Below are 10,947 nucleotides of genomic sequence, written 5' to 3'. Positions count from 1 at the left end.
TAATTTAATATTGGAGAAATAGCAGAAAGTTGCTGGATATTTGCATTTGTTTCAGAGGTTGGAGCCTAAGCCAGATTTCTGTATAGTCTGTCAGGCAGTTACACGTCTGAGCATGTTACATTCTGTAGCATTTCAAATTGGAGCTATTTGACTTTTATTTGCTGCATGAGGCTTTAATTAGAAAAAAAAAAAAAAAAAAGCAAATAAAATAGAAGAATAGGGGATGAGCTCTGCATGTGTGTGGGGGCTGTTTTGGGATGCGATGACAAGCTGGTGTGGGGGGGTGAGACCCAGAGGGTTTTACTCTCAGGTCCTGCTTTTGCCTGAACTTGTGCTATCTGCCCCTGTCCCTCACTGACTTTATAAATTGATCCTGACTTTCCGGGATATTTTTTAGTTCCCAGCAGGGTAGTTGCATGCACGTTGTTACTTATTTTAAGAGAGGAGCAGAAGTGGTGCTGTGTGTGTTAGTCACACGTACACTGAACACCTGTATGCAGAGTGTACAGGAAGGAGGGCAGAACACGAATGTGTGACTGATTCCCACATTAGTTTCACTGCAGGATACCCCAGCTTTTCCCAGTAACTTTGTCCCAAAGTTTTCTGGGGGTTGTAAAGCTATTTTTGAGTTAATTTGTTTACTACAATTTGCCTCCTCAATAAATAAAAAATTCTTTTTAAAACTCCACCATCTAAAATAAGGTATTTCACTCCTTTTTACTGTCTCGCAGGGAGCGTGCAGTTAATGCCAGTAACAGACTGTGGCTGGGACCAGAAACCACACTGCGGGAGTGCAGAAACCCGCCACAATGTCAGCGGCCCGGGGCCCGCCGCTGGGCCGGGCCGGGCCGGGCCGGGCGGCTCGGAGCGAGCTCCGCCGGCGACCCGGGGCGGGGTGGCCCTTCCTCGGGGGCGGCGGGTGCGGCGGAGGCGGCGGGCCGGGGTCCCGGGCAGGAGCCGGCGGGCAGCGGTGAGGGGGCGGCGGGCGGACGGGCCGGCGGAGGCGCCTCGGTGCCGCAGAGGGTTAACGGCGGCGGGGCCGCGGGGGCCGGCGGGAGTTGTAGGCGCCGCGGCATGACGGGAACCGCCACCAGCGGCCGGGATTGGCCGGCAGCGCCCGTGACGGCGCTCGCCCGCTCTGGTGCCGGGGGGGCCGCGGCCGTCCCGTCGGGCCGGAGCTCCGGCCCGCTCCGTCCGTGCTCAGCCGGCCCGTGCCCGCCCGCGTGTCCCGGCGAGCGCCGGCATTACCCCCGCGCCCTGAGAGCGGCCTCGGGGCGCGGCCCGGCAGGTCAGTGGCGGCTTTGCCCCGGAGGCGGGGGTGCTGCCTGCCCGGCCGGCCCTGGCCAGCCCCGGTATCGGCGGGGCCGGGGCCTCCCGGTGCCTCTCGCTGCCCGCTCCGGCAGGGCTCGCCCGGAGCCGCGTCCTCCCGAGAGGGATTTGCTTTGGCTGAACCCCACGGGCGGCTCTGGGCTCCTGCCGCCCCTGTGGCTGCTCGGGCCCGAAGAGGCCCCGGCTCCCGGGCTCCCCGCCTGTGCGGACCTTCCCTTCGCTTCCCCTGGCGCTGAGCTCCGCACACACCCCGAGGGCAGAGCGGGGCCTTCCCGCCGCCTCCGCCGCTCGGCCGCTGCGGATAGCAAAGGCTGGCCCGTGGCAAGGGGGGATCGAATGCTTTTATCTGCAAGTTGGGTTTTTTCCTTTCAGTTTTTAAAATGTGAAGTGGAAGAATGACGGTGTGTGAAGGTGCTGAAGTGCGTTTAAGTTATGGGACAAAGCCAGGAAACAAACAGAACTTGGTAGTTTACCTGACAGAGGGGTATTTTCTCTCCGGGCAAAGGGAGAGGGAAGAAAAAGGAAGCAATTTACACAACGTGTTAATTTGATTATGCCGGTAGTGCGAAGTCAGTTGTTGTTAAACTTTCTGATGTTTTAAAGTAACTTGTTAATTAACTAGCAATAACTTACTCTATGTATCAAAGGAATGACAAATAATAAATCAGGTGGAAGTAAATTTAGTAAATTTTGTTTGTATATTTTCGTTTTCCTCCTTACGTTGTGGAAGTAGATCTTGAAAGACAGTGGTGTCCTGCACCTGCAGTCTGCTGAACTTGGGGCTGAGCAGGCTTAAACTTCTCTTGGGAATAGAAAGATTCTTGTTAGGTTTTTTTTCTTGCTGATAGTAATCCTCTTGAGATTCGGAAGAACACTAATTTATTTGTTAACTAATGAATAAAGTGCAAAGAAAATTACACTGTTGAGCTCAAGCAACAACATGGAAAAATAAATATGCTACAGTAGGCTTGTTTTCTATTGCTCAGTTTCTGCGAGACGTGAGGAACTCTACAAACACCTTTGTGTCAGAAAGTACATCAGATTTTGCCAGTGATATCACCTGAAATACATTTCTTAAAGCATACATAGATGGTTCTCCAAAGAAAGAAAATAAAGAAGTGAAATATATGTTTTTTTTCAAGGGAGGGTATTGTTTTAGTGGAGGAAAAAAGTTGGTTTGCTTATAAAGAAATCATTGAGTAGCCAGAGAAAAGGGATAAGTGCCTTCAGTGCCAGTGTTACAACCTCTGGTGGTTGGGACTTGCAGAGTGAAGCTGGTGAAGGTGGCTTGAGGTACAAAATAAAGCAGAAAAGGTCAAGGCAAGGGAAATAAGATTAATCTATTGTAATGTGGTTTAAATTTGTTAGTGTATGGCCTACTCTGTTCCCATTCTAACCATTGCTTTTCCAGGTTTGCAATAGCAGGTTTTCCTGGATTCTGTTTCCTTAATTCAGTGGCAATGCATTAGCACTGCAGTTGTGCTTTAGCACACCAAATACAATATACCCCCTTTCTAAAAATGTATAATCTACCTGCAAATACTGTACTGTATGAGCAGTGGGAGCTACATGTAAAGGACATCAAATACTTGAGGGTACCCAAAGGAAAGACAAAGGAAAGATTAGTAATAGAGATGATCTAATCTGGCAGCCATTGTACACTTAGCTGTAGGACAGTTTTTGAAGGGCAAAATAAGATCACAGAGAAATTAAAGGCGGGATGAAATGCAGCATTTTTAATTAAAAAAGACTGCCAGACTACCTTATTACCTTATGTTTCATTGTGAGGAAACTTTGATACTGTACGATTGAGGAAATCATGTAAAACAGGGAAAATTTGGATTAAATGCATTGTAAGGTGACTTTGGAACGAACTGACAGATAATAGGTGAAAGACACTATACTGATGGCTGCAAACTGGAGTTTTTCAGAACTATTGGAATTCTTTCCTTAGTGACACTAGTGACAAAGTACAATAATGATAAAATCCTACGACACAAAACCGACGGACTGTATTGGTAGGAGGATTGGAGTATCCATGTGCTGACATGGGATGAATCAAAACTGAGATTAATAGAATTAGATGAGATTTAGTGATGCAAATAGAAACTGATCACGATTTATTCTACAAGGGTTCATCACTTCAGTGACAGGCTGGTAGTTGGTTTAATAGTCAGCAGCAGAATGATAACATGTGACATAGCTGAGAATAAAATTTAAAAAAAAAAGGTAGTGTCCTAGAAAGCATTAAGACTTCCTGTGTGTATAGAAAATATTACTATCAAAGTATATGGCATTAGTAAGACCTTATCTGGAGCCCAACTATCACCCACATTCAGATAAATGGGTTCAAACAGATGGATGGAACAGATGCAGAAAAGAACCACATGGATGTTAAGAGGAACAGAGAGGCTTACCAGAAAGACACAGAAGTGACAATTACACTGTTATGTAAGGAAGAAAAATAATTATATGAGCTCAAGATTAGAACAAAGCAAAACAAATATGTGTAAAAAGAATAATGGATAGACTTTGCTGGAAATTGCAGGAAGAGCTCTAACTATCAGACTAACGATATTCTGGAGTGGTTTCAAATGAGAAACAAGTTTAAATTTCTTTTAGAAGGAAGTTTGATATATCCAGGAAAGAACATTAGTGTCGGATTCTTCCTGGGAAATTTGACTTGGGAATCCTTGATATCCCATCCCATAATACTGCATTCTTGTGTATCAATGGATTCAGAGATGGATATGTTAATTTACAGTGGGTCTCTTTTGAAATTGCTACTGTTTTTTGGCATAATAATTTCCTTTTATGCCTCTTAATAGCAGCAGAGTAGTTTAGTTCTGTTTGCTCTGAACCGTGTGTTTAGTTTGGACACTATGGCTGAATGCATGCAGTGCTACATGACTTCTTGTGCCTGGATGGGCTACTTGTTGGAGTCTAAATGGAACAATTTTTAGGTAAGTTTTTAGACATCTAGGCCAAGACAATGTTGCATTCTAAAATTTATGTATAATCATTTACCTTGGGATGTTACTTGAGACCTTGTGTCTTTGGGGTTTTTTTCCTGCCTCTTGGATTGTATAGTTTTTACATACAGCACTTAGTGCAGTACTGAAGAATTAACAGAAGAACCTAAAGATTAAAGAAAAGTGCTGTTCAGCAAGGCTGCTTGTCCTCTAGGCAGAAAGTTTAGACTGTTACTTGGCATTTTGGCTTTTGGGAAATCTCCACAAGGCAATCATTGGGAGTTAAACAATCATTGCTCAGTCATCCATTTTAATTTTATTTTTCAGTCCACAGCTGTAGCAGGTTATCCAAAGAGAAATAATATGTTTTAAGGGGGTAACTTCCTGTTCAGTGGTCAATAGAAAACTAAGTGACAGAATCCACCCAATCATCAATTTATGCATTAAGTGCTACTGCTGTCACTTTCAGTAGTTGCTGAAGCAAAGAAGTGAATGGATTATAAGAATTAAACTGTTCATATGCCTAGAGGTGAACAAGTCATGAAAATGGAAGACTCATTTGGTATGAGACGGTATGAAAGACTAGGAAAAAGTCTAAAAGTCTAAATGGTTTATTGTACCTTTTTCTCTGTAAAGTGGGATTTGAGCTACAGTCACTTATCTCGAAGCTTACAGGGCAGAGGTGTGACCATAGGGTGATGGTATGAATGTGGAATGAAACATGCTTGGTTGTTACTTAACCTCGATTCCTGAAAGTTATTTTCCTCTTCCATCATGAGTCTGATTCTTTAAAGAAAATAATTCCTATTCATAGCAGGTTCTTTCTCTTGTTCTTTTCTTAACCTTTTTGAATTGGAAGGAAGTCATGGACTTCCCATTGAAATGGTAGGAACACTGTGTTAGGCCTTCAGCAAAGAAAAATTTTCTGACCTGATTTGCCCGTGTCATCCTGCAAGGCATTTTGCCATTAAAAAAGGCACTTCCACTGGTGTCACTTGTTTCTAGTCCCCTTGTACTGTATATGCCTCTTGAAATAACACTGACTGGGGGAGCAAAGTCATGGAAGTGAGCAGCATTCATGTGGTACGGCTGATAATGACATTTGTGAGACTCAATAACAAAAGCAAAACAGCTCATATTTTAGTATTAAACAAAAATAAGGTATTACTGCTGTCACTAAGAGAGGCCAGATCCATTCTTTGGCTGTTTTTTTGTAACTTTGTTGGGGGGAATGTGTACACGTGTATGCTCACACACATGTATATATAAATGTATACCTGCTTTGCTGCAGATGCTGGCTGATGAGTAGAAGTAACAGAGAATCAATATATAGAAATACTGGGAACCAACACACAGAACAAATCAGAGTATGGCAAGGCTTGATTTCGTAGCAGTAGACTCAGGTAGGGTTCCCTGCAGCCTGTGGCAGCTTGTTTTGGGTTGGTTTTTTAAATTGCTCATTGTTTGGTTTTAATTATTGTTTGTAGGAATACTTTGGAGCCAGGCCATTGCTGGTGTAAATCTTCAGATTTCCACTGAAGTCTCCAGAGGGGGATAGCATTTTACACACCTTGAATAGATGACCTTCTGGGTGGAAACATTATTATGGTGTCTTTGGTCTTACGTTGTTTTTAAACAATGGTGGGTTTGAAATGCCAATTTCAATGGTTAAAACTGCAATGGTAAAAGCTTTTAGGAAGCCTGGAAGCCAAACATTGTAAAGAAATATGGAAAATCTGATGAAAAATACACAGATGCATAATTGGGATTTAAAGATAGATTGCAATCCGAGATACTTTTCTTGCTTGCAACTCCTGTCCCTGGTAGGGTGCTAGTTGAACTTTCTGCCCTCACATTTCTTGTAGGAATGATACATTGTGTTTAACAGGCATTCAAAGTGGAATTCATGTTTGTGAAACACTGGGAGTAGCCAAGACAAAGTCTTCTACAAGTATTAGGTTTTGGCAGGGGCACTGGAACTGTCTGGCATGTGGATCTTTAAGGAGACACTTGAGGACTACAGATTTTTAAAAAGGATGAGAAGACAGAGATTTATTACCAAATGTATTCCATCATGTGGTCTGAAAGTGACTGTATCATGCAATATGACACTGAGTGTTGGCAGTGGTGTGAGTGCCATGCATTCCTGAACTTTGTTCATTTTATGTGGACAAGTATCTGTATCACTTATCTACAGTTACAAAACTGGGTAGAAGAGGCATCAAGGATTAAACAGTGAGCACACAGCATTTCATTTCTACAGGTGATATTTTCAGCTCAAAATCAATATATTTCAGTGAGTGGTAGGATTGAAAAAGGGTAATCTGCTGCCACGGCCTTATATATGTCTCCAGTAAACACATGCTGCGCTTGGATTTGCAGCATGCACAACTGTTAGAATTTTTTTTTTTCTTTTAATAGTACTTGATTTCCAATGTTGCTGGTGATTAAAAAACCCAACCCCCACTTTATATGCATGTCCTACTAAGCCTTTCCTTGGTTTGCTTAATAAGAGGATCTGGATCTCCCCATTGCAATCACTTCTGAGAACTCTAAACAGGGAATGGCAACAAAAAGGGGAATTTTAACAGGAGACATACTTGACAATCCATAGTAGGTAAAAGTGAAAAATCTCATGTATCAAGTGCTAGAAGTTTGTGGTACTATTTGTATTGTTTCCTGTTTGTAAGGGAAACTGAACAGACCTTCTCATAAAGAGCAGCGTACATCTGCATGGCACATTAAATTTGTAATCTATAGACTCGATTAGTTAATATGCCAGCTACTGTTTGGCATTAGTTTCTGTTTATCTTCCATTGCTACATTTGTCTAGAGTGTTTCGTTGTTGAGAAATTTGGGACTTTATTCCCTGAAGCAGGCCACGTTGCTGATGCCCAAGGTTTATTTGAGAAGCAAGCAGTGTATAGCTGTTACACAGTGTGGCAACTTAAAATGCCTGACTGAGTCAGTTTCAATGCTAAGATTTGTGTTTTGCAACTTGCCTTGTGTTTGCAAGTTTCTGGTCTTCTCATAGGAACTACACCCAAAAGTGTGCAATTGCAGATGAGCGACACATCAATCAAAATTTGTGCTTAGTTGGTTATTTATTATGGCACTTAATGTTACCAATTCTGTCCCTTTCTCTCAACCTGCTGTTCTCTGGCTCCCTTGCTCCCTGCAAGCTCTGCAGAGCAGGGCCAATCAGCTCAAGGTGCCTTATGTTAGGCCCACAGGAGTCCTGTACTGAAGGAGCTGACAGCGAGAGCCAGCTGGCAAAGCCCAAGTCTGAACCATGGATCCCCCAGCACCTGCTTCATGTGTAGCATGCCAGGAGGGAGGAGGGTTACATAAATACCTGCTTCTAGAGTTGCCCAAATACACCACTTCGACATATGCTGGAGATGTATGCACAGGATGGGGCTGAGAATGTCTGCCCCAGCCCCTCCAGTCCCACTGGCTTTCCCTCTCATCATTACAGCTGAAAGAAAAACAGTTACTGAAAATAAATTCTTTACTGAGGGTGATGAGTCACTGGAATAGGTTGCCCAGAGAAGTTGTTGATGGTCCATCCCTGTGAATGTCCAAGACCATCTTCAGTAGGGTTCTTAGAGCCCTGGCCTTGTGAAAGGCATCCTTGCCCATGGCAAGAGAGTTGAAAGTAGATGATCTTTAAGATCTCTTCCAACTCAGGTCATTCTACGATATGATGATTCTGTGATTTTGTGTGCTGTGCAACAGCTTCATCCCACACACCTGTGCCATGTTGTTAAAGCATTTTTCTGCCCTTTCGAGCAGGGGAGGGAAACCTGAATTCCTGGGTGAGTGCTACACAGTGTACAGACTTGGAGAGGTACCATGACCCCTGCAAGGAGATGGAGTAGGTTCCTAAGGAAAGGCTGAGGATCTGGAGTTCCACAGGTGTCCAACGTATCTTGCCTCACCCCGTCATTACGATGAACTCAGCAGTTGATGAGGTGTGTTGAGAGATTTGTTGGCATGTCTGAATGGTTCTTGTAGAGATCTTAACAGAATGGACAATGAAGACTACATTCTTAGGTATTCTAATCTTTGCTTTCAGTGTGCATTGGGGCAGCGTGTCTTAATTTGGGGCTGTGGATTTAGGCAAAGACACACTGCAGTGCTCAGCACCGCAGCAGCCAGGCCCTTTATTGAATCTGGCCTCACTGCAATAAGTGTGAGTAATGGTAAGAGAGGCATGAGAGCAGAATGACTGTACAGGGGGGAGAGCTGCTCTTGAGTTGCTAGAGTGAAAAACATATTTGTAAAGGGATAAAATTAGTGCTGGGTACAAGAATGCCATTTAATGAAACAAATGACTACACTGCTCAGAGGCAGGAAGAAACGTGACACATCGCAGATAACCAGCAGTGTCCCCCTTCCCTGTCTCAGGGTTGCTGCAGAGCAGACGGCATTTCTGGCAGCACTGGGCAGGATGGAATGAAAAGTGGATCCTAGTGCTGAGGTTTCCCGAGTGCTGAGACCCCCGAGCCACAGGTCCACTGTGGGCACAGTGAGGGACTGTCTTGGGTTCTCACCTGTGGGCTGGTAGTAAGAAGTGTTTTTCTCAGGTACTGAGAGAGCAGGGCAGGAGGGAGATGTGGGAGTGTGGTCTCACCGAGATGTGTATTGCTTATGAGGTATTTGTGGCAGCAATGCCACAGAAAAGCTTCATAGTAAAAATTGAGTGTTTCTTCTTATTGGGTGCTCTTTTATCCCCTCTTCATTGTGTTTTATTGCTCCTATGCTATATTTTTGTTTTCTTTGTCTCCTTTTGATGTTGTCATCTGTGTAGTTCTACATCCTTATTTTTTGTCCCTTATTGTTGCATTTTTTAGTCATGCATCTCCCTACTCCTTTAGCTTTCCTAAAGACTTCTCTCTTGTCTGTGTTGTGATCTGCTGTACAGCTTGGCCACGATCCATATGATGGAGCAATGTAGCCAAGCTGTGGGTTGACTGAGGCTTGCATCACTGCCCTGACCCAGATTGCATCTGCAGTCATCCGGAACTGACTACACGCCTGAACTGATAAAAGAGGCTGTGGAAATATGGATCTCTGGAGCCTCGGCAAGGTATCCTCTTATGTGTATGCATGTTGATGTGTGAGTACACTCAAAATGCCTGTCTGTTCCATCAGCTCAGCCGACTGGGTGCTCCTTTGAGATTTGCTGCAGTTTACGGCAAATGGGAACAGACCTGCAAAGCTCATGGGAATGCTGGGATTAACCCTGGAAAGGGGAATATGCCTGTTGCTCAGGAATGTGTGATGCCCATAAGCAAGAGATGCAAACCCCCTCATTTGACCTTTGTATAATTCTTTCCCTTCCAGTGAGTCCCTTTCCCTGCCTGTGACTCATCTTCTTCTAAATGTAGACTGTAAGCCTCTCAGAGGACTGCCTTTTTTCTCCAAGCAGGGTAGCATAAAAAACAGCAACACTTTTGAATAACCAGTATGACTTTTTTAATACAAAAATCTAGAGGATTGCCTTGCTGTGTCTATGCTTCTCTGTCAAGGGGTTTATCAGTCCCCCTGAGAGAACAGCGGGGCAGGTTCTGTCCTGACCTGCAACAAGAAGGTTGCCCAGACAAGAGGTCTCAGGAGCAGCACAACTGCAGTGCAGTAGGCAGGAGATGTTATAATAAAAGATGGGTAGACTCTGACAAAGACCAGCAAATCTTTCGTAGCACCCACATACTTCCTTCCCTATTTCTGACCCATTTGTAATTGGCAGCATCCCCTTGGTAACTGCAGTGCAGCTTACATAAATATCCAGTAGGAAATTGATGAGCAGGTTGCCCAATGCTCATCTTCTTTCCCCCAGCCTCTACATGCACTGTCCAGCTGCCCAGTCCACCTCTGTTCTCAACACTTGGTGACTCTGTTACCTGTTACTGTTACCTTCCATCCTTTGCTTCAGCTCTTATTTCGTCTTTGACTTGTAGTAGATCTCTTTTCTACCTTTTCTCTTCCCAGATGCTTGTGCCATATCCACCTGTCCTCTGGAAGACAAAAGAGTGAGGATCAGCAGTGTGTCATTTATTCTGCAAAAAGTGAACAGATGAGAACTGCCTTGACAGCCAAAAGGAGAAAATAGTGTGATATGGCCATGTTCTATCAAACAATTGCATTATGATCCCAACAAGGAGTGGCACTCAACCTCCCTCTGATTACCTCTGTTCTTTTCTTTTGTTGTAACAATATAGTTTCTTTTCAACACACAAGTGTTTATGCAAAAATGCCAAGATTCTATATGTAGATTAAAATAGTTTTACAAATTAAGGAAAAACTAGAATGGAACAAGAGGAAGACAATCCCAGCATTTTGCACTTTTTTGTAATTGAAGTCCTGTCTTTAGAAGGTGTTATGTCAACTACACACTTGTGTGAGTACACTCAAAATACCTCACATAGGTGAGGCCTCTGAGGATTTTCCTTGTGTAATGACTGCAGGAGCTAGCCCTAGCATACCACACTATTCTAAAAGTGGTGTCCAGTAAGCAATAGGTGGGCTCTCTGGGAAAAATGCAGGAAGAAAACTTGGAGAGATCTGGATCCTCTGCAGTGTAATCTCTCATGTGTGACTGACAAAAGAAAAAAAAAAAAAAAAAAAAAAAAAAAAGGAAAAG

General features: G+C 43.8%; 1 long non-coding RNA gene across 1 annotated transcript; it reads left to right on the top strand.

The window, feature by feature from the left end:
* Nucleotides 1–1,257: 1,257 nt before the first annotated feature.
* LOC310911050 lies at nucleotides 1,258–10,947 on the top strand. Its single transcript, XR_014590438.1, has 3 exons — nucleotides 1,258–1,288; nucleotides 9,229–9,393; nucleotides 10,296–10,947. It is a non-coding gene; the product is annotated as an uncharacterized lncRNA (long non-coding RNA).

The sequence above is a fragment of the Zosterops lateralis genome (assembly GCF_965231275.1).
Source record: "Zosterops lateralis genome assembly, chromosome: 6".
Classification (NCBI taxonomy): Eukaryota; Metazoa; Chordata; class Aves; order Passeriformes; family Zosteropidae; genus Zosterops; species Zosterops lateralis.
Note: the sequence above shows the minus strand (reverse complement) of the source record. Positions and strands in the feature narration are given on the sequence as shown.